Raw genomic sequence first — 25,022 nt, 5'->3', positions numbered from 1 at the left:
GATTCTAAAGGTACAGGTTTTTGCAACGTTGATGAAAATAAGAACGCCATCTAGATCAAGAAACAGAACTCCAGAAACCATATGACTTCTATCATATCAGTTCTTTCTTGCCAATTTTAAACTTTGGATAACTGGAATTATACAGTATGCATTTCTTTGGGGATTCTTCTCTGTTATGGCATGTAGCAAGATTTTGTTCAATATCAACACCATATAGTATTTTACTGAATGTCTAGATTCACATTCATTCAGGTTGTTTCCAATTCAGTGCTATTACAGATAAAACTGCGGTGAACTTTCCCATTCACGTCTTCAAGTAAGCTTATATGTTTGTTGGATATTGTCTGTCATCTATCTATCATCTCCATATCCACATACAGGTAATTAAATATGCCTATACATGCGCATACTTCACTGAGCATAGAGTATGATTATACTCAGCCTTAGAAAATAATGTCAAACAGATTTAGAAACTGGTTGTAAAATATACACATCTACCAGCAATGTATAGGAGATTCTTTAGCTCCATATTCTGACAAAATTCCATTATTGTTAGTCAGCTGGGAATGAGTAGAGTTCCCAGGTAATGGGGAAGTTTAGCAAACATTATTGCTCTCATTAGTACATTTTTTGGTAGTCACCCTTAAGGAAAAAGACTTGTTACAGACTTTTATAACCTCCAAGATTTCATGTGCTTCTCAGGTATGCATGCCTCTTATGCTTGTCCACAGCCCTGAGAGTCTCAAGGAGAGAGAAATGAATGAGTGTACATGGCATCCTAGTATCCCAGTTGTGAGCATCACTAAGTGATCCTTCTACTCAGCTATGTTGAAATGTTTTGCTACCTGAGTCCCTTACCTTAGCATCTTATGAAGATAATATAATGATTCATCAATAAAAAGATTCCACTCATTAAATGAAGCAAAATGTTATTGTTTCCTACACGTTTATTTGAGAAGAACTGCAAAGCACAAACATCATAATTCTGATTTCAGTGTCTAGTTGCAGTTCAGTGAGGAACTGATGCCGCATCCAAACTGATGTTGACTTATCCCCAAGTTGAGAGGGCCTTCCTAGCATTCAAGTTGGTCTGACTTCCTCTAACATCATAATCTGAGTATAACGTCCAGTCAATACTATCGAAATTTTGCTTCTTTCTTTGTTACTAGAGTGACCTAACACCTCATTTGTCTGAGCCTGTCCTAGTTTATATCCATGGTTCTGGTGCAATTATTAATAACTCCCCCTTTATTATTAAGAACTCCCCCTTTTACTCTCAAAATTGTCTTGGTTTGGAAATGGTTGTATTATCATTCTACTTTTAACTAATAGATTTCTTGTTTCCTCAGTTTATCCCAAGAATGACAGCCTGATATTATCTCTCTAACTTGAATGCTCAGCAGCTACCATGAGTTGGGGTTCTCTATCACGGTAGCTATGGCCTCTCAAAGGAGCAGAGTTCTGAACGTCCTGGTAACAGGAGAAGGATTTTAAACCACTTTCAACTCGATGCACTGAATCATAACCTCCATGAACATAAATGGTGATGGTCTTCAGAAGGGGTGAGGCACACACACTCTCCAGTCCCCACATCTTTATTTACACTCTTTCCTCTGCCTGGTAATGTCATTGTATTTTCTTATTTATCCTTTAAAGCGCATCACATGTATCACTTCCTCTGACCCTTCCTTAAGCCTCCAGAGAATAGTCACACCCTCCATCTATTCTCCAATAATCTTCTATTCTTATCTCTTAATAATACATCTTATCCTGTGTTTTTATGACTACAACTGTTTTCCAAGATAATTTAGAAGAAACTTGAGTCTCTTTCTTTCTTCATCTACGCATTTCTAATGCCAAACACAAGGTAGAATACTCAACAAATTATTCTTGTCATTTGAGAGAATGAATACATTCAGTTCATTGTAGCCAACATATATTGAGATAAATTCATTTGGTTTTAAACTGTTATTTTGTGGTTATACAATCCCTGAAGCCATCATATCCAGGATTCTCAATTCATTTCTATTTAAATACAATTTATGTGAACTTGCCTTGGGCCTTGGCGGAGTTCCGTGGCTGGGAGTAAACTCCTGTTTTTGAATGTTCGTCCTTGTCTGTGAATGGTTCCTCTCCCATTCCTTCTGCATTCCTAACAGGAAATCATGCATAATAAACCCCAACTTCCCTTGAAGCATCCCGTCTCCTATGCTCTCTCTCTAGTGTATCCCCCCTAAAAATGTTTTGGCACAGATTTCATCATTTTACCACTGTAATAATTCTGGTATAACCATCACGTGTCAGAAAGCACTGAGCTGTAGAGGAGTCTTTGGCAGCAAATGCCTTCCAAAACCAGCTCCATTCTGAATACAGCTCGGTTTTACTTGCCAATGAACTCGAGTCATCTAATCCAAAAACAGTTACCCAGCTAACTTGTAACATTGTTAAACCATTATATGCAATGCAGACAATTCATTTGTCTCAAACATCATAATCTGAGTACAATGTCCAATCAATAGTATTGATGCCCATATGTTAACTGTTTTCAGCTTTAACTTCAGTGAATAGAAGTCAAGCCTCCCAAAAGAAGTGTCTAGTTGCAGTTCAGTGAGGAACTGATGCCACATCCAAACTGATGTTGACTTATCCCCAAAAGAAGTTCTAAGAACAGTCTGTGCTCTGTAAAATGTTGCTAGAACAAGTGTTGGGGGAGCACAGAGGTAAAAAGACTTTTCTTTAGATTTGAAGACAAGAGAGTGGTCATTGTGTTTTCCCTTGACTGTGATCGCCTTTGGCATATCTGGAGCTGTCTCTGTACTTCATTCATTCCATATATATTTGAGGAAAACCTACCCTGTTCCACATGTTGGGCTAAACACTTGGGAATCACAAAGCTAAATAAGACATGAACCTGACCTTCAATACTTTGTAGTTAAGGAGGATAGAAACAGATATAAAAGATATTTTAATATAGTTTGGTAGATGAATAATAGAGAAAAGTGTTGGTACCCTCAGGCTACAGAAACCGCGGTGAACTGTCTTTGGGTTAAACGGAAAAGACTTGATATGTTCATTTTTTACTTGGGTCTTTAAGAATGAGTAGAAATTAACTAGACAGACAAAACAGGAAATGAAATGCCAGGCAGAGGGACAGTATGCCCAAGACATGGGGAAATGCAATGGAACAACACATTCTGGAATTTAAGTAGGTCAAGGAAATAATGGAAAAATGAGACTGAAAATGTAGGATTCAATTCATTGATTGCATATGTGCCATGCTAAATCAAGACCTTCAACTTTATAATCTGGAATTATAAATCTCTATAATCTAATACTAAGATTAGTTTCATCTGAGGAGGGCCATGAACAGATTATGTATATGCTAATATGCTCCATATTTCTTTTTAAATTACCATCCTTCTCTTTACTCCTCTGGGAAATATAATAAATTTGAAGCATCTCATCAAAAGGCCTAACATTAGCTTAGGAAAGAATGAGGCTGCAGAGAACAAATAACCTTTTCCAGTTCTACACATTCGAACAGAAGCATCAGCAACTTAGCTCTATCTCTAGCTCGCTTCATCTTGGAAACCTTGGAAGGCAGTAAATGTCTAATTGGATGAGATAAATTACTCATTAGAAAATCCTGCATGAGAGAAACAGCACATGGAATTGAAATGCTCAGGGCAGGAAGTCAGAAGATGAGAAATCTGGACCCAGTTCTGAAGACATATACTCCTCTTTTACAAAATGAAAGAGCAATCACTGGAGTTCCAGCCTTTATTCCTGCTCCAAACAATTTTATCCTTATTAGATGTTCTGATAGGGAATGAATGTAAGATGGCAGCAGCTGGGAGCCTCATAAATGGTCAGGAGGAGATGCCAGATCCCAGACCAGGAACTGAATCGCAAGGTGCTCATGTAGAGGTGTGAACACGAAATACCGAAGAAAATGTTACTTTTCCCACAATTTATGAATGTTTACCTTACTTTAAGGTTAATAATTGTAATCACTAAACCAGAATATCACATAATTTTAAATTAGGCATGTTAGAGTCAGTTTTCAGGCAGTTCAATCAGGCAGTTTCCAGGATGAAAGAGGCCTCAGAGATGGGACAGTGTAAGTTTCTTAATGTACAGGCAGGTAAGCTGGGAGGAGCTGAAGGGCTTTCCTGAGGTCATGGAGTTGAAAATGCAGACTCAAGAATAAAACCCAGATCTCCATACTCTCAATCCAGGATATTTCTATACTCACCTTTATATTTTTCTCATGAATGGCAAAGAGTAAATATTAAAGATAGTAACTTTTCCTGCTCTTCAGAAGGTCACCCAACAGCAGGTGGAACAGGGTATTAAAGGCAAAGTTAATAAAGTCTATGATTAACAGAGATGACCAGACAGAACCTGGACCAGACAAGCTGTGCTTTCCCCAGACAGATACGCTAACCCTATAGGAAGGCAGTGGCTAGCAAGGGAGGAAGGGGTCATTATATACCTCCCATTTCTTCTCTTCACCCTCCAAATAATTTTAAGTGTTAACAACTATTGAACAATTACTACTAGCCAGGCAGTCCAAGTAAATTCATAATCTCCAATCTTCAGGTAAAGAAACTGAGGCAAATGGGAGTTAAGTAACTTGCTATGCTGTTTCCCTATAGCTGACATAACAAAGCACCACAACCTAGGTGGCTTAAAACAATGTCTCCTAATTCTGGATGTTAGAAGTCTGAAATCAGAATGTCCACAAGGGCACACTCTCCCTGATGGCTCTAGGGGAGGAGAATGGCCCCTTGCCTCTGCCAGCTTCTGGTGTTTACCATCAACTCTTGACATAACTTGGCTTGTATACGCATCACTCCTGTAACATGGCCATCTTCTCCTTGTGTCTCCACCTCGTTTTCCTTCTTTGCATGTCTATCTCTGTGTCCAAATTTCATCTTTTTATAAAGACACCTGTCCCATTAGATGAACACTCACAGTAATAACTTCACTTTAACTTGTTTAACTCTGTAAAGACCCTATTTCCAAAAGTCACAGTCAGTGTCCCACTCTTAGGGGACAAAATTCAATCTATAACAGTTGCCTTAAGATAGAAAGCCACCAAGTATTAGACCAAGACTCTAATAATTCAATCTGTTTCACCTAGACAGATGCTTGAAAATTGTTAATATTTGGAATGCTTATGATTATGTAAACAAGCTGTACTAGAGATCTTAACAGGAAGGGGCAGACTGATTCTTTGGCCAACAGTTCGCATTTGTTCCAGATTCCCTTGACCCCAAAGGCTTCCCAAGTACCTCTCATGTTTCATAACCTGAAGGGATACAAAGTGCTCTCTCTTCATGTTGATGTCTATGAATGGTGTCATGAGTTCCTTGAAAGAAATTCACCCACAAATCTGATCCATAGATAAAAATATAAATATAGGATAGTCAAGGTCCATAAGACCCCAAGCCAGACCTGAACTAAGTGAGGAGTGACCTAACAGATGTGCTCAGAGTGAAACATGTCCATAGCATGCCAGGGAGGGAGTGTGCATGGTATTAGTATTGAGCTTTGGGATGGGGTTGCTTGGGTGTATAGCCCTACTAGGCCCTGTACTGAATTGATTAGACAATTAGTTAACCTATGTGCCTCAGTTTTCTCATCTGTAAAATCCTGGTAACAATAGTACCCAATTTAGAGAACTTATAAAGAATAAATAAAATAATTCATTAAAAATCATATACTGCCTGATGAATGAAAATCGCTCGAGTGTTTAACTCTTACTATTACTTTGAGGGTAAAGTGAAAAAATGTGAAATGCTTATGCTTCTTCTCTTTCATCCCCTTCCTTGCTACCCCCATCCTTACCCAAACACAACACATACACACGCATACACACACACACACACACACACACAATCTTGTATATAATACACCCCTGTTCTAGCTACACATCTCCTGCCAGAAGAACTTTGTATCTATCTATTCCCCTAATAGGAGTATCCTATCTGCAAAAAATTGCATGGTTGATACCGGTACTTCCTTTAGTGATCAAATGATTGATCAAATGTCACCACCTCAGAGAAGTCTTCCTTAATAAGCCCATCTAAAAAAGGCAACCCAGCTACTTCCTATCCTTTGGCTTCATTTTTTTTAACACTATTTGTTATTTGACTTGTATTTCATATCCACTGTGGCTAAATATCTGTCTTACAATGTCAAGGACTACTAGCTGCCAACTAGTAGATAGTCTTTCCTTCTCTTCAGGCATAGTATCTAATTAGCACAGCAGTAGCTCTAAAAAACAAGTCCATTTCCAAGCACATTTTGCAGCTAATTATGGCCATGATCAATTCCTGGTTAATGAAAAGTAAGCAAAAATTTGGTGCTGGATCCCTAAGAAAGCTGCTTAAAAAGTGGCTCAGACTAATTGACACTGAGAAGTGACATGGAGTTTGGGTGTGTGGGGAATGTGGGGGATAAAGGGGCACAAAAATTCTTAATCATAATATAAGCTGGTCGCAAGGATAGCAATACAGCATGGAGAATATAGCAATGCTTCTGTAACATCTTCCTATGTTTACATAGCAACTGCACTAATGAGGGTGAGGATTTAATAATATGGGTAACTGTTCAACCATGTTGTATCTTTGAAACCAATATAAAATTGTTTATTAACCATGCTTTCATCACACACAAAAAAATAGAGAACTGGCTCTTCACAGAAGTGAGTCCTGATTGTCCTTCTACCCTTTTTTCCAACCCTGGAATAGGGACACTGCAGCTGGAGTGCCAACAGCTGCAGAGACTGTAAGGCGACTTTGAAGATGGGAGCCATATGCTACTGTGGAAAGCAGGTGGCATAAATGAAGCATAAAATTGAGCTCTGGTCTACCTAAATCCTGATTGCTTTACATGAATTAACAAGTCCTTGTGAATTTAGTCAAGTCTCTGCTACTAGCAGCTGAACATAAGTTCCTCACTAATTCATTCCTCCAGTGAAATGTAGGGATCCATGAAGACAACGTTTCCTGTCTTTACGGTGCTGGGGCTATAATCCCTGGAATAGCGCTTGGCACAATGTACATGATTAATAATAATTTTTTTAATACATGAAAGAAAAACAACTGAATATCCACTATGTATCTATGAATGAAAAAGGATTAAAGGGTGCAAGTGTACAAGGCTTTCTATTTTATATAAATGTCTGCCATGATGGCAGGTGAGTAAGCATGTTTTTATTACCACTTTATTAATTTCACTGTAATATTGAACACAGTTTTGCCCTAGATATAACAAATCACTTTTGTCTTTTTGTAGCCTGGATTAGATTGATGAGCCTTTTTAATACCACCTGTGAATCTGATATTGGGCTAGGAGTTTTAAGTATATAATGGAACAAAGTTCAGTTTATAAATGCAGGTGAATCAGAAATACCACATTTCCTTATTTTCTCTTATTCAATTTAAATGTAATCTGAATCTATCAAGTGTAGCTGACTAAAATCTCAATGAGAGTTATAACTGGAATTCCCTTACACCGCAAGGTTGGCCAGGATATCAGGTTCCTATGCATATCCACGTGATCTGAGGGATCTTTGTGCTCAAAGAACTTTTGACCATCCTTGCTTCTGTTATGACAACCTTGTCCCATAGCTCATGGTTCTTCCAGGTTCTGTCAACTTCAACAATCATAATCCTTGAAAAGGCACAGATCCTTAGATCTGGGTGAAGAATGGGTACTGTTATATCTATCCCATGGTCTCCTTCCATAGTTCTCTGGTCCACATTCCTATCCTAGAGGTAGGAAACTGTTCCCTTTCCTACATCCAAGGTACAAGACTTATTTCATCTTCAGAGGGCTTAGATTTTTTGCCAAAGAGCAGAAGTAACATTGACTTCAAATAGCTTCTGCTTTCTACCCTGTAAATATTACAGAATCAAAGACTTAAAAAGAAAGAGGAGGCTGCATGAAAGCAGAGAAGGGAACAACATGAGGAGGAAAAGAAACAAGTATCTCAAAACAATGCTGTACCACATAATGATCATTTTGAATGCTTCTATCGACTAGCAAGATGGTATTGTATTCCCCACTATGCAGATAAAAATATAGAAGCTCATAAATTTAAATGAGAATGTGCTTGAGCATGGACTTCAACCCAGGCATGTCTATATTTAGAAATCCTGCCCCTCTTTCCACTAGGACAGTAGTTTTCAGCTTGTATTCTGCAGCATCGAGGTAGCCCATGGAATTTGTCAGGGGACATGAAGGTTCTAAGGAGAAATTAAGGACATAGTTTCATGGTGGCCACCCTCTCTCAATCAGAGTAGTTTTGCATTCACCTGCTTAGCAGTTGTCTATAAAATTAAGCAAGACAATACATTCCCATTGTTTAAGACAATATTTCAACATTTGTAGTGATTTTTTTCCCATTTGCCTATGTAGCTGCAACATTTGTGTACAAATATCACAGATAGTTCAGATTTACCTAGCAGTCTATTTACAGCACTGCGTAAGGAATATGCAAGTAATTGTTTTCTGGTATAAAAGTACCAAAGTTTGAAACTGATTTGCCTTTATTTAAAAATTTGAGTTGCTTTAAAGTCACAAATATATTAAATGTTCTCTCATTCATGTTTAATCTGCTTAGGCTTTTTGGAGTGAAGAAGAGAGATGTGGCCAAGGTACATTCCTTGCGAATTCAGCATTACCAATATGAGCATTCACATGTGCAAAACTCACACCTGTGAGTGTCTTTGATCATACAAATCACAAGTGAAAAAATACTGACACCTGCTATTTGGAATCCAGGCTTACAGTATGAAGAAAGTTCTGCTCTAGCACTTTTAGTAGATTGGGCTTTTCTAACTAGCTGGACTGTCAGAGGAAATTGAAACTCTAAATCCATATTCTTCTGTTCCACTATGCTTATAAAATCATGAAATATGATATTCTCAGAAGATAAAAATGTATTTAAGAACATCCATTGTATTTCTATTTAGCCACTTAAACATGTTCCTCCAGTTCTTAGAGGAAGGGAAGTAGTTGAATTGACCACATGTAGGAAAAAACTTCTTGAATGATAATGAAATCTTGAATCAGAAAATACCGAATGTTGATATTGTGCAAACAAGTCCTAACTTCCTTTCATTGCCTCTCGAACACTCTGTGCTGTGGGCTTAAAAGTGCTGTTACTTTCCTTATATATCCCCATGAATTATATTTGGCCTGTGCTTACAGTAAGGTTGGTGGCATCTGTCTTATTTCCATCCTGCTCTCCTCCCCCATCTAAAATTAGACTTTTACTTGAATAAGTCTTTGACCTATGATTGATTGACTTACATAATTAAATACCAAGGACAATAAAATATAACATGGCCTCATTTTTTTAATATGGTTTGAATTGTACACTATACAACATAGCATCAGAACCTAAATTCAAATTCAGAATTGACTCAGAATCAAGGTCCTTAGCCCTGAAGCATTTTTGTCTTTCTAAGACAGAAAAGCAGCAATAGTTGCCACAGAATGCTAACTGGATTTAAATAGTCAATTTGGATAACAACTGCAAGTGGCATGACATATAGTTTATATAACAAAATATCTGAAAACAAATTCCTTTGACTTCTTTATTCTAGTGGCCAATATAAGCTATCCACAGATAACATGCAATATATACTTCATTGATTAATTACTTAAAGTGATTGTCATACATTCCTTTGTTTTTCCAATATTCACTTATTCATCCATTCACTCATTCAGCAAGATAGGTCCTGGGATGCAAAAAGGAGTGGTAAGCAGACCACAGCATCAAAGCCCTGAGCAAAGGGAACTGCCTACAGGGAAGAAGAAACTGAAATACAGCCTAGAAACAACTGCTAACAGTACACCCCAGAAACTTGAGTCACCAGAGATATAACTTTTCCTGATTCCTCCCTTTTCTAATTTTTTCTGATGCATAACCTGCCTCAAAGGAACTCAGATTGGTAGATTATTCCCTGCCAATAAGGGAAATCTTTACAAGAAAAGCCCTCCCTGACAATCTCACCTTTATATAACATCTTACCCCAACCATTCTAACAATGACATCTCTCCCCCAACACATGTTGGTCACCCTACTCTTCACCACCAAAACTGACTTCATTATTTCTAATTCATGTCTGCTCATGACAATTTTCTCACCTAGAATGTCTCTCTGTCTCCCCTTTCTAATTTAATCCTAACCAGTAATTGTTCAGAATCCAGTTCAAGACCACTACTCATTTCAAACTCTTTCCCTACCTGTTCTCCCCTCAGAAGTAGAAATCCAAGAATCTGGCTTCTCATTCCATTTCCACTGATTCTTCTTTCTACCTTTTGTTTGCTTTATCTATTTATTTCTATATATTAAAACTTTCCAAATCAACTTTTACAAAACAGATGGCCCTAAGTTCTATGCACTAGGACCTAGCAATATGTGTGGGTATAAAGGGAGTAAGAGGAAGGGATCAACAGCTTTGGATATCAATGGGAATACGGAGCAGAAAAGAACTATTCCCAAATTAAATAAATGGTTCTTAATCATCCATAGACCTACATTGAAGGATCGCTCAGCTTGCTTCCCACTCCAAAGTTCTACGAAAATATAAATCTATCTAAAGCAAAGAAGTTGGTAAGTTGTTTTTGAACTAACCATTTCTTGTAAATACTATATACTAAATAAGTTTGAACTTACTTTACATTTTTGTGTTCAGAATGTTACCAATGGAGACCAGAAGCAGAGAGAATTTCCCATGATCAAAATCTAAGCAGTCTTAGTCAGTAATTAAATGCTGGTTTGCTGCCTCCAATATGAAGGCATATTCATTTTTTGTGTCATTTCAGACTTTTTGGAATCTAGTAGAAAGTAAATAACCAATTTTTCAGACACTTATGAGGTAAATAGTCTTACTCATCATCCCCTCAAAAATCTGTATCCTATAATAGACAACTTTGGCTTTCCCCTTAGCCTGCTTTGCACAAGTATTATAGTCCTACTAGCACTCTTGATCCAAATAATCAGTATGTGACTGCTCTTTACATAGACAGGACTGAAATTCTGGTTTCCACCCAGCATAAACATAGGGAAACTCATATTTCAAATCTGATCTGTAAAGTTTCTAGGACATAAAAGTATAGCAGCCATGGAGATGTGCTCTCAGAACTCCCTCAAAGAATCTGCTTCAAGGAGCATGGCTGAATGGCAATTTTCAGAGATGGCCCTTTTGACTTTATCAGGGATAACTCCTATGAAAGTTAAAGAGAGATGAAGCAAGAAAGAACAGGCAGAGACTTCAGGTTATGATCGAGGTCTGATACCTGGGAAAGATGATGGCAAGGGCGGACGATTGGTAGGAAGAGCCTCAGAATGAAGTATAGTTGGATATACTTCATTCACTGTCAAACCACACTTGCCCTGGGCAGTTTCGAGCCAATGACTGAGCACAGTAGGACTACTGATGCCAGTTCATTTATTTCTGAATTAGAAACAATGTCAACATTAGGTCAGAGATTCCCCATCAGACTCATGGAGACGGTCTCAGAACTACTTATTCATTGTACACACCATTGTACACAACAAAAGTGTACAGTCTCTTCCAGTGTCTCCCTTTAAGCAAAGCATCAAGAGGTAAGGCTTATGTTCATCTGGTCATTCATTTATTCATAAACTCATTCAATCAATAAATACTTATTAGACCACTTATATTGGCCAGGCACCAGAATGCTGTATCAGAATAATACGATCTCAGTTATTGTATAGCTTATGGTCTAATGCAAATCTTAAATATCTTGGTTTGTGGGTCCCTAATAAATGTGATAATTGCTGGACTTGGTCCACAGAAAATTGTCACATGCACATATGCATGTAAGAAAATTCTGCATAAATATTGAAGGTTTCATGAATATAATTCTAACACCTTGAGTTTCCACCTTCTCCATAAGTCTTATACCTCACTTGATAATGTTCTTCCCATAACTAGACTCCTGCAATTGTTCTTCCATAACAAAATCTCTGCTTTTGATAATTTTTCTATAATGCAGATGCCCTCAATGTACCTTAAATTTTTCCTTCCCTGTGGTTAGAGTCCACTCTGAAATGGAGCCTGGCTCCTTTTGAATTACTACATTGCTGTCTGAGATTTCCCTTCATGACTACCAAAATATTATTTCTCACCTGCATAATTCCAGTAACTTGCTAACTTATAACAATGACTCTTCAATCCATCTGGTCATATTCTGATGTCATTTGTACACTTCTAAAGCACAGTTTTGGAAGTGTCTCTTCTTAACTCAGAGACTTTCTCTAGCCACTAAAGTAGGCCTAGGAAAAGTACTGTTGCTCTACAACAAATCCGTTTCAAACTCTACTACCACACACTTCATCTGCATAAACTCCATGCCCAGAGAAACTCAGGTCTCTGCTTGTCACTGAAGACAATGCTCATTGTCTTTGCCTCAGTGACCTGAAATGACCTCTGTCACCTTTTCTGCTGATCTCTGCCCAGGTGTCAAAGTCTAAATCAAAGGCCCACTCCTCCATGACAAACAAGTGAGAAGAAATAAGAATAGAAATGAGATAGACTAAATGGGAATGAAAAGTAAAAAATTAAGGTAAGCACTATTTGAAAGGTAGAAAAATAGTACTTAATTTATTTTAAACTTGAAATAGTCTGCATTGTTCAGTACTTACATTATATCCAACTCTTCAAAATGCTTTCTGCATGCATTAACTATTTTGCATAAGTATCCTGGTGGATTAACTGCTATTATTATATCACTTTATAAAAGAGAAAATGGATGCCTATAGATGTTAGTAAATCATTCAAGGTCTCATAGACTTCAGAGTAAAGTTAACATTTCATTACAGATTTGTCTAATAACATGTTATCATGCTCTTAGCCATGGTTTGTAGCCTGAGGGAATTGTTTCATGAGAGAAAGAAGCAACAAGGATTTCACCTTTGAAATGTTTGATTTTTAAAACATTTAAAGAATGTCTAAGAGGAGACATCCATCAATTAATTGTAAACATGGGACTAGAACTTGGGAAAGATCATTAATACAGATATGATTTAAGAATCATTTATATGATGGTAAAAGGTAAATTCCCATGAGTAGATGCATTACCAAGGGAAAGAACAAGCACAGAAAAGAAGACAAGAGAGAATATCTCAGAAAACTTTTCATAAATAATGAAAAGGAAGTACTTGAAAGAGGGAAGCCAGGAGAATTTCAAGACAGACATCAAGGCCAATAGTATCATAATGCTGTAATGTGGAAAATAATCTGATCATCTATACTTAAGAGATCTTGTACATCCCTGAACAAGTAATTATAACAGATCAATGGGAACAGAAGCCAAATTGAAAGAGGTTAAGGAGTGACTCATATAGATGCTTTTTACTTCATCAGAGAATGAAGTTGGCCCTTGGTCTGCACTGTTTATTGAAAAAACTCCTTTTTATGTGTTGTCAAGTAATACTTACTCCACTAAGAACTGTACTCCTGAGGATTAAATATGGCAGTGAGAGAGGTGAGACAGAGGCCTCCTCCTAAAACCACAGGTAATATGAAAATATAACTAACACAACTAATCCTGAGAGAGCAACAGGAAAGAAGTCTGCACCAGGCTGCTTTACCTGGAGAAAAGAACAGACCTCACGGAACAGGGTAACGTACCAAAGCCGTGATCCAGCAGGACCCAAGCCCTTTCCCCACCTGAGCTCAACAACGGGAGGAAGAAAAACAGAGCAGGGGGGGAGTGGAGGCCTGGGACTGCTGAGCACCTAGATCTGGAGATGTGCTCTGGGAGCACAAACCTACATTGCATGGTGCTCTGGTGATTAATGGGTTTGGAAAGCTAAGACAGGTGGAATACCTAGAGAGACTGAGATTCCAGCCACTTATGGAAAACAAGGATCCATATCCGGCTGCTCTGGGACAAAAGAAGGTGGGCAGACTGAGATACTTCCTAACAGCAAGAGGGCTGCTAACGGAGCAAGTATTCCACAGACCTTACTGCTCAGGGAAAAGGACAGGTAGACAAAATTGTCCAGGTACACTTTGCCCAGCAGATTGGGAAATTTCAGGAGCTTCAGGCACTGCATCCCCCTAGCTGGATATGCAGCTCAAATGACCCCCACTGTGATACACAGCCTGCTGTACCTTCCTCCCAGCCAGCCTGCCCCTGGCTCACAAACCAGTAGCCCCTTCCCTGGTGTCAGGCCAGCTAGATGGAAGCTTCACCTACAGCAACTACATCTGCAAAGCATATAGGCTTACACCTGTGTGTTTGGTCCACTGGTTCTGGCAGTGGAGACAGGCATAGCAGTGGGGCAGCAGGAAACAGCTGTTTCCTCCCCCAAGGCACCAACACTGCTCCCCTGTGACCTCCAACATTGCTTCAGGGGCTGAGCAGCTCCAGAGAGTAGAGCTTCTGGGAACTAGAGGGCGCCACATACAAATATGAAACGTCAAAGGAACCTGGTTGAAACCAAAATCGTACAAACATCAGAAAAAGAGTCAAATGAAACCAATTATCATTAATCTTTCTGAAAGAGATTTCAAAAGAAAAATCATAAACATGTTCATGGAGGTACAGAACATTTTTCAAGAATTCAGGAACAAATTCCAGTTGGAGATCCAAGCATTAAGGAATACAATGGAGGTTTTTAAAAGCAGATTAGATACTGGGGAGGAGAGGATAAATGAAATATAAATTAGAGAAGAGGAATACAAAGAAAAGCTGAGGCAGGGAGAAAAAAGGATCTCTAAGAATGAAATAATATTGAGAGAACTGTGTGACAAATCCGAATGGAAAAATATTCATATTATAGGGGTACCAGAAGAAGAAGAGAGAGAAAAATGGATAAAAAGTATCTTTGAGGAGGTAATTTCTGAAAACTTCCCCAATCTGGGGAAGGAGATAGTCTCTCAGGCCATGGAGATACACAGATCTCCCAACACAAGTGACCCAAGGAAGACAACACCAAGACATATAGTAATTAAAATGGCAAAGATCAAGGATAAGGACAGACAGAGAGAAAAATAAGATCACATACAAAGGAAAACCATTAGGCTATCATCAGATTTCTCAGCAGAAACCTTATAGGCCAGGAGGGAGTAGCATGATATATTTAATGCAATGAAGCAGAATGGCCTCAAACCAAGAATACTTTATCCAGCAAGATTATCATTTAAATTTTAAGGAGGGATTAAACAATTTCCAGATAAGCAAAAGCTGAGAGAATTTACCTCCCACAAATCATCTCAACAGTGTATTTTGGAGAGACTGCTATAGATGGAAGTGTTCCTAAGGCTAAATAGCTGTTACCAGAGGTAATAAAACTACAGTAAAGAAAGTGAAACAATTAATTACTAAGCAAATGCAAAATTAAATCAACTACCCCCAAAGTCAGTCAAGGGATAGACAAAGAGTACAGAATATCTAATATATAAAGAATGGAGGAGAAAGAAAATAGAGGAGAAAATAAAAAAGAACCTTTAGATTGTGTTTGTAATAGCATACTAAGTGAGTTAAGTTAGACTCGTAGATAGTAAAGAAGTTAATCTTGAAACTTTGGTAACCACAAAACTAAAGTCTGTAATGGCAATAAGTACATACCTATTAATAATCACCCTAAATGTAAAGGGTCTAAATGGACCAATCAGAAGACATAGAGTCACTGAATTGAAAAAAAAAAAACAAGACCCATTTATATGCTGCCTACAAGAGACTCACTTCAAATCCAAAGACATACACAGACTAAAAGTGAAGGGAAGGAAAAATATATTTCATGCAACTAACAGGGAGAAAAAAGCAGGAATTGCAGTACTTGTATCAGACAAAATAGACTTCAAAACAAAGAAAGTCACAAGATACAAAAAAGTACATTACATAATGATAAAGGGGTTAATCCAGTAAGAGGATATGACCATTATAAATATATTTGCACGCAACACAGGAGCACCTACAAATGTGAAACAAATACTAACAGAATTAAAAGGGAAAATAGGATGCAGTGCATTAATTCTAGGAGACTTCAACACTCCACGCACTCTAAAGGACAGATCAACCAGACAGAAAATAAGTAAGGAGACAGAGGCACTGAAAAACACATTAGAACAGATGGACCTAACAGATATCTACAGAACTCTACACCCAAAGGCAACAGAATACACATACTTCTCAAGTGCACATGGAACATTTTCAAGAATAGATCATATACTAGGCCACAAAAAGAGCCTAAGTAAATTCAGAAAGATTGAAATTGTATCAACCTGCGTCTCAGACCACAAAGGAATGAAACTAGAAATAATTATGCAAAGAAAATGAAAAATCCCACAAACACATGGAAGCTTCACAACATGCTCCTAAATAACCAATGGATCAATGACCAAATAAAAACAGAGAGCAAGCAATATCTGGAGACAAATGACAACAATAATTCAACACTGCAAAATCTGTGGGACACAGCGAAGGCCATGCTGAGAGGAAGTATATTGCAATGCAGGCATACCTCAGGAAAGAAGAACAATCCCATATGAAGAGTCTTAACTCACAGTTAACGAAACTAGAAAAAGAAAAATGAATAAAGCCCAAAGTCAGCAGAAGGAGAAACATAATAAAGATTAGAGAAGAAATAAATAAAATTGAGAAGAATAAAACAATAGAAAGAATCAATGAAAGCAAGAGCTGGTTCTTTGAAAAAGAAAAACAAAATAGATAAACCCCTAGCCAAACTTATCAAGAAAAAAAGAGAGTCTACACACATGAACAGAATCAGAAATTAGAAAGGTAAAATCACTACAGACAATAAAGAAATACAAAGAATTATGAGAGAATACTATGAAAAATTATATGCTAACATACTGGATAACCTAGAAGAAATGGACAACTTCCTAGAAAAATACAACCGTCCAAGGCTGACCCAGAAAGAAACAGAAAATCTTGACAGACCAATTACCAGCAAAGAAATTGAATTGCTAATCAAAAAACTACCTAAGAACAAAAAGCCTGTACCAGATGGTTTCACTGCTGAATTTTATCAAACATTTAGTGGAGACCTAATACCCATCCTCCTTAAAGTTTTCCTAAAAGTAGAAGAAGAGTGAATACTTCCAAACTCATTCTATGAAGCCAGCATCACTCTAATACCAAAACCAGGCAAAGACACCACAAAATAAGAAAATTACAGACCATTATCCCTGATAAACATAGATGCAAAAATATTCAACAAAATATTACCAAACAGAATTCAAAAATATATCAAAAAGATCACCCACCATGTTCAAGCAGGATTTATTCCAGGGATGCAAGGATGGTATAATATTAGAAAACCCATCAACATCATCCACCACATCAACAAAAAGAAGGATAAAAACCACACAATCATCTTCATAGATGCTGAAAAAGCATTTGACAAAATCCAACATCCATTCCTGATAAAAATTCTCAACAAAATGGGTATAGAGGGCAAGTACCTCAACATAATAAAGGCCATTATGACAAACCCACAGCAAACATTATACTTAACAGTGAGAAGATGAAATCTTTTCCTTTAAGATCAGGAACAAGACAAGGATGCCCACTTTCCCCACTTCTATTCAACATAGTTCTGGAGGTCCTAGCCATGGAAATCAGACAACACAAAGAAATAAAAGGCATCCAGATTGGTAAAAAGAAGTTAAACTGTCACTGTTTTCAGATGATATGCTTTTGTAAATAAAAAATTCCAAATAATCCACTCCAAAATACTGGACCTAATATCTGAATTCAGCAAAGGTGCAGGATAAAAAATTAATACACAGAAATCTGTTGCATTCCTATACACTAATGATGATTTAGCAGAAAGAGAAACCAGGGAAAAAATTCCATTCACAATTACATCAAAAAGAATAAATTACCTAGGACTAAACCTAACCAAGGAAGTGAAAGATCTATACTCTGAAAACTACAAGACACTTGTGAGAGAAATTAAAGAAGAGTCCAATAAATGGAAACATATCCTGTGCTCATGGATAGGAAGGATATTGTCCAAATGGCCATCCTGCCTAAAGCAATCTAAAGATTCAATGCAATTCCTATCAAAATACCTACAGCATTATTCAATGAACTAGAGCAAATAGTTCTAAAATCCATATGGAACCACAAAAGACCCCAAGTAGCCAAAGCAATCCTGAGAAGGAAGAATAAATAAAGCAGGGGGGATTACATTCCCCAACATCAAGCTCTACTGCAAAGCCACAGTAATCAAGAAAATTTGGTACTGGCACAAGAACAGAACAATAGACCAATGGAACAGACTAGAGAGCTGAGATATAAATCCAACAATATATGGTCAATTAATATATGATAAAGGAGCCATGGACATACAATGCAGAAATGACAGCCTCTTCAACAACTGGTGTTGGCAAAACTGGACAGCTGCATGCAAGAGAATGAAACTGGATTATTGTTTAACCCATACGCAAAAGTAAACTCAAAATGGATCAAAGATCTGAATCTAAGTCATGAAATCATAAAACTCTTAGAAGCCAACATAGGCAAAAACCTCCTAAATATAAACATGAGCAACTTCTTCCTGAATGCATCTCCTCAAGCAAGGAAAACAAAGGCAAAAATGTACAAATGGGACTACATCAAGCTAAAAAGCTTCTGTACAGCTAAGGACATCATCAACAAAACAAAATGGCATCCTACAGTATGGGAGAATATATTTCTAAATGACATATCCGACAAGGGGTTACATCCAAAATGTATAAAGAACTCACATGTCTCAACACCCAAAAAGCAAATAACCTCATTAAAAAAATGGGCAGAGGATATGAAGAGACAATTCTTCAAAGAAGAAATTCAGATGGCCAACAGGCACATGAAAAGATGCTCCACATCACTAATTATCAGAGAAATGCAAATTAAAACCACAATGAGATATCACCTCACACCAGTTAGGATGGTCAACATCAAAAAGACTAGGAACAACAAATGCTGGTGAGGATGTGGAGAAAGGGGAACCCTCCTACACTGCGGGTGGGAATGTAAGCTAGTTCAACCATTGTGAAAAGCAATATGGAGGTTCCTCAAAAACTCAAAATAGAAATACCATTTGACCCAGGAATTCCACTCCTAGGAATTTACCCAAAGAATACACATTCTCAGATTCAAAAAGACATATGCACCCCTATGTTTATTGCAGCACTATTTACAATAGCCAAGAAATGGAAGCAACCTAAGTGTCCATCAGTAGATGGATGGATAAAGAAGAGGTGGTATATATACACAATGGAATACTATTCAGTCATAAGAAAAAAACAAATCCTACCATTTGCAACAATGTAGATGGAGCTGGAGGATATTATGCTCAGTGAAATAAGCCAGGTGAAGAAAGACAAGTGCCAAATGATTTCCCTCATTTGTGGAGTATAACAATGAAGCAAAACTGAAGGAACAAAATAGCAGCAGACTCACAGACTCCAAGAAGGAACTAGTGGTTACCAAAGGAGAAGGGTGTGGAAAAGTGAGTGGGGAGGGAGGGAGAAGGGGACTGAGGGGTTTTATGCTTATTACACCTGGTGTGGGGGGGGGTCACGGGGAAGACAGTGTAGCACAGAGAAGGCAAATGGTGAATCTGTGGCATCTTACTACACTGATGGACAGTAACTGCAATGGGGTATGGGGAGGAATTGATAATATGGGTGAATGCAGTAACCACATCGTTTTTTCATGTGAAACCTTCGTAAGAGTGTATATCAATAATACCTTAATAAAAAAAACTCTCCATTCTGAGAGACTTTCCAGGTAATGGAATCCATACATGTCCTTACAACTACCCTTCATGTTCACTGAGTAAAATAGCACCTTTTTTTGGACTACTATTCTTTTCCAGATGAATTACACAAGCCTAAAGATGTCACCACTTGGTTAATAAATGACTATTATTCAGCTGAAAATGTTGACTTACCACTGTAATCGTATGATTCCAGTGTGTGAAGACTTTTTTGATTGTATATTATGCTGGACTGTGAAGTCTTTCAGGACAGGGACAGTGTGATGTTATCTCAGTATCCCTCAACTAGTACATACTTTACAAACACACACACACACTTAACTCCAGCACCAAACATAATACATACACTTCTCACTCAATGTGGTTAATGAATAAATGAGTGAGAGGATAAATGAATAAATAACTTGCTAAGTGGAAAGAAACAGATAAATGCATATGTAGAGACATGAACATAATTAGAAATTATATTCAATGTAACAATACTGTATAATTAGTATATGGGCTAAAAAGAAACCTAAAATAAGACTTTCTGAAGATGACCCCTTTACCGTGACACATGCTATTCCATAGAGTATAATAAGTATCCAAGTAAAGGGTTAATGACTGGTAAAGATATAGCCAAGTATAGTCTTTTGTTAGTGAAATATTGATCTTGACAATCTCTGAGGTACATAATCTATCATTACATGTTTTTTAAATAATATTTCTACAGAATAAAAATGGAAAATGTCCATATCCTCTGGTTTGATTAATAGTCTTTGTACTTATTTTTGATATTTTGTCTGTTTCACGAATGATTATTGAATCATTCAGTCAGAATAAGCTGGAGTTTGGCTGTGATGATAAGCCCTAAATCTCCATAGCCTAAAACAAAAAACGTTTATTTCTCACTCAGATTACATGCCCATTTTGGCTTTGCTCTGGAGGTCTTTGGTAAGAGATCCCGGCTGATGGACTCTCTCTCCTCTGGTACACCGTACATTTCCATTACATGGGACAAGGCACAAAGCAAATCACGCAGCAGCTCCTAATGGCTTTCACCACAAAGTGGCATGTACTTCCACTCAAGTTTCTTTGATCAAACATGAGTCATCTGGCTAGTCAAAAGTTAATCTACATTTTATTCTGTTTTAATGAATTATAAAACAATAGAGACTGATTTTGAATTCAATTATTCCCTCTAAAACAACCCCACCGTATATATGATCTGTGTATGTGTGTGTTTCACAAATTTTCAAGGTTAGAACGTGGATTTAGCAAATCAGGGACTTCAAATCTAGCAACCACATATGCACTGTTTACTGTCAGGCTCAGCACAAAACACGTATGATGCAATACAAGGTGAATAAAGCACAGTCCTTGCCTTTGATGAATATTTGTACTAATGGAAGACATGGATGAGTAAATAATTCTTAAAGAAAAATGTATTTGGTGTTGTGTCAGGGCAAATAACTCTTCATGGAAAGGTCTGAGAAGGCTGCATTGATACTTAGAGAATGTTTAAAAGGGCACATGGGAATTTGTCAAACGAAAAATGGCAGATGAGATGAAGTGAGTTGGGCTGGCATTCCTAGCGGAGGGAATGATACTAGGGAAGGCATGGAGGTATTCAAATGCATCGCATCCCACTGAGACTGAAAGGCTTTGGTTGTGGTTATGAAGGAAGCGCCCAGCGGGTGCAGCCTGAGATGAACCCAGAGACAAGCCAAGGCCAGGGTGGGAAGATCCTTGAGCATTACCTCATCTTTCTTGACCATCTAGTTTTCAGAGTTGGTCTAGTTCCAGTGTTACTCCTCGTGAACATCAATGATCTATATTTTCTCGATGTATTAAAGATAAAAATTATAAAAATATGAAAATATTTTATAATACATTGTAAAAATATCTTAAAATCTTCCCATGTCCTTCTAATGGCTGACATCTAATACTTTGAGATAATGCCAAAATCTGTGAAAAATAAAAATAGTCTATCCTTATATACCACATAAAAATATTTAAAATATAATCTACTTTCCTTAAACAAAGAGATCTCTAGTTTCCTTAAACATAGAGACCACAAAATATTGAGGGGAAATACATATGCAAACAATGAATTCACCACTTAAATTTCACCCTGTTCGAGTCCAAAGGGAACAGCCTGCTGGGGCCGAACTCACATAGCCCTGAGTTGCACAGGCCTTTATGTTATAAAGTATGTTATATATATGTTATGTGGAACTGAACATCTCTACCAGGGGTTTGCAAAGCAGACACTAGATCTGAAACTAAAACTTGACCCCAAATCATGCCCTCCTGAAGTCACCAAATTCCATGTCCTCTGACCACATTCACTACTGAGTTACTGTTCACTCCAGCACTGTTTTGGTCGCTAAGGCTGCTCTGCCTGGTTCCTAAAATATTATCTATAATCTTTCAAAAGAAACAGTCATGATCAAAAAAAGCTGACTAGTTCAACTGCTACTAACAGTCCATTCTGCCAGGAAAACCCAAAGTAGGTATGATAAATTTATTAGGCGAATGGAAAATTTGAGAGAAATTCTGGACAATATTGGTCAGCAGTAGACAGAATTGCGATGATTATGTAACAGCAATTCCCCAGGTAAAATGGTTCTTAAATATTCGTCATGCCTCTCCTAGAAATATTTTCCTTGAAATTCAATATTGACCAAAAGAACTGAAGAGACAAAAATGCAATTGTAAGTCTAATGCAATGTTATTTGCCATTAAAAAGCAGAACTATGGAATGGTATACATATGGTATATATGTGGATATTTAGAGGTTTTGAAACATCAGGTCTTTAGTAACCAAGCAGGACTGTATTGAGAAATCATACATTAAAGAAACTTTCAAGGGGCATTCTCACTGCCAAGGATAAGAGCAGTAGAAATAAAAGTTCTTTAATATTTTGCTTCTACAAAAATTCATAACAGAGTATTTTTTATGAGAAAGGAATCCTTCAACAATAATCTCTTATACAGCAATGAAAATGTCCCATATTGGAAAAAAGTTCTAATTTAAGTGACATTGGGAATGGAATTGTCAATACCTGGCTTCAAGTTTACAACAGGCGCTGTTTAGTCAGCTCAGGCTGCCATAACAAAATACCACGAACTGGGTGGCTTCAATTATAGAAATCTATTTTCTCTCGGTTCAGGAGGCTAGAAGTCCTAGCTGAAGGTGCAAGCATGTTTGGTTTCTTGGGAGAGTACTCTTTCTGGCCTGTAGATAGTCACCTTCTCGCTACATCCTCCCACGGCCTGTTCTCTATGGTGCACAGAAAGAGAAAGCTTGGATTTCTCTTCCTCTTCTCATAAGGACACGAGTCCTTGCAGATGAAGGTCCCACTGCTTTGACTTCACTTAACCTTTATTACCTCTTTATAGGGCTTATCTCCAAATATAGTCACTTGGGGGTTAGGACTTCAACATATGAATTTGGGGGGGATGCAATTCAGCCTCTACAGGTGCTTATCGAGAACCATTTAAAACCTCCTGCTCTGTTCAAATTCCTTTAGGAAAAAGCCACACTACAGCTAGAAATGCTAATGTCAGTTAGCAGAGGTTCCCACAGAAAGGAAAACTTGAAACAAGGGAGAAAATATTACCTCTCTACCTTCTCATGGGGAAGCAGCCCATAGAGAATCCAAAATTTCCACCCTCTATGCCTCTGTAATACTTTGAATGCAAAATTACATACTGTCACCAATATCTCCATGCCTTCCTAGCCCAACTGTGCTATATAGTTTGGGTCTCACAGACTTGTCTGAGCAGTCTGACAGACGAGATTAAGTACAAGTGAAGGGATTGTTTTACACACCCCAGTAAAACTCGATAAAACTCTATAAATACTGGTGAAAATTCAAACACATAAAATGCACAGTTATGTTACAGTAAGGTTAATGAAATGACCAGAGGAGTCTTCACAGCTGCCTGGCTGAGGTTTTGGAGTTCTCAGAGCTGATTCATCAGTCATGCAACTTCTGAATTTTGGTTATTGCTGGTCCATTTAATATCACAGAGTTTCTTCATTTTATCTTAATTATTAGTTAAATAATAAAGGTTTTGCAGGTGTGCTTTGAAACTAGTCTTTGTTTAGCATGAATTCTATGGAAAAATGAAATTCCTTTTTCCTTCTTGTTGAAACTCATAAGATCATATCTTTTACAGACTATGTCCTGATCTTGTCCAAAGTCTAAAGGTGAATTGTAGTAACAGAGTAAAGATGTCAAAAATGGAGAGGCAGGAAAATGGAGGCTCCAGGGATAATATCAGAACTCATGATAAGGTATTGGCTGAAAGCTTACTCTCAGGTGAGATCTGGTTTCAAATTCTTATTTCCCCATTTCCTGGTTGAGTCATTTTGAACAAACCATTCATTTTTTACCCAAGCCCCAGAGTCCTTATCGGAAATCAAATAAAAATACCTACCTCATAGGGTCAACCTGAGGATTTAATGTGATACTATTTGTGAAGCACACAGCATCATATCTTGTATATCCCAAGGCCCCAAATGGTAGTGATTATTTTACTATTAAGGACACTAGCAATGATGCCAACCAAAGATCATTTCCACTATCTGAAATGTTTCATGTGGGTGGGTTATTTATAAATATGATATTCAAATTCAAGAACAATCCTGTAAAGAACTTATCTTGCTTTAGGGTTTCAGCCATGGGAAAGTTCACTATGAATTTGGTGAGACTGAGAGATGACAACGGAATGTTCTTGGGGTAAAAAAGTTCGTACCTGGATTTATTCTCCCGGCAGTAGGTCGAGCACTAGGATGACATCTACATCAAACAGTCCGCCGTTCAGTAATCCACCTCCACCTCTGTCTCCACCCACAGCACTGGGCAGAGCTCTTTATATTGTGACTCAGTCAATAATAGCTTATTGCCTATGACTGTGGAAGCAGTAGCCTAGCAGCAGGCCAATTATATCATCAAGTAGTTTAGGGTCAGGTGAGAATCCTGGCCATAGGAACGTCCATTTTCCCCACAAATCTTTAAACAAGTTTCTGCCTAATCTAAATCACTGCTTGTCATTCGGTCAGATTTACCAGTGCTATTAGGCTCTTTCATTTAAAGTTATTTATTATAGGTCTAACTCCACACAGGCATTAGATTGAGAATGAGATCAAACTTTAATTTCCCCAGTACTACACTTAAAATAAATAAGCAAGTCCTCAAAATAATCATCATTGTTGTGGATGAGGGCACAGAGACTCAGA

At 37.6% G+C, this 25,022-nt stretch overlaps 1 long non-coding RNA gene across 1 annotated transcript in view; it reads right to left on the bottom strand.

Annotated features, from left to right (window-relative positions):
- The window catches only part of LOC140849417 (uncharacterized), a 74,451-nt gene extending 49,812 nt beyond the window's left edge, over window positions 1–24,639 (bottom strand). The window contains exon 1 of the long non-coding RNA XR_012131170.1: window positions 24,539–24,639. This is a non-coding gene — a long non-coding RNA (uncharacterized lncRNA). The remainder of the gene's footprint in view (window positions 1–24,538) is intronic.
- Between the last annotated feature and the right edge of the window lie 383 nt (window positions 24,640–25,022).

This window comes from Manis javanica, chromosome 5, assembly GCF_040802235.1.
Source record: "Manis javanica isolate MJ-LG chromosome 5, MJ_LKY, whole genome shotgun sequence".
Taxonomy (NCBI): Eukaryota; Metazoa; Chordata; class Mammalia; order Pholidota; family Manidae; genus Manis; species Manis javanica.
The sequence above is the reverse complement of the archived record's forward strand: the minus strand, read 5'-3'. Positions and strand labels throughout refer to the sequence as shown.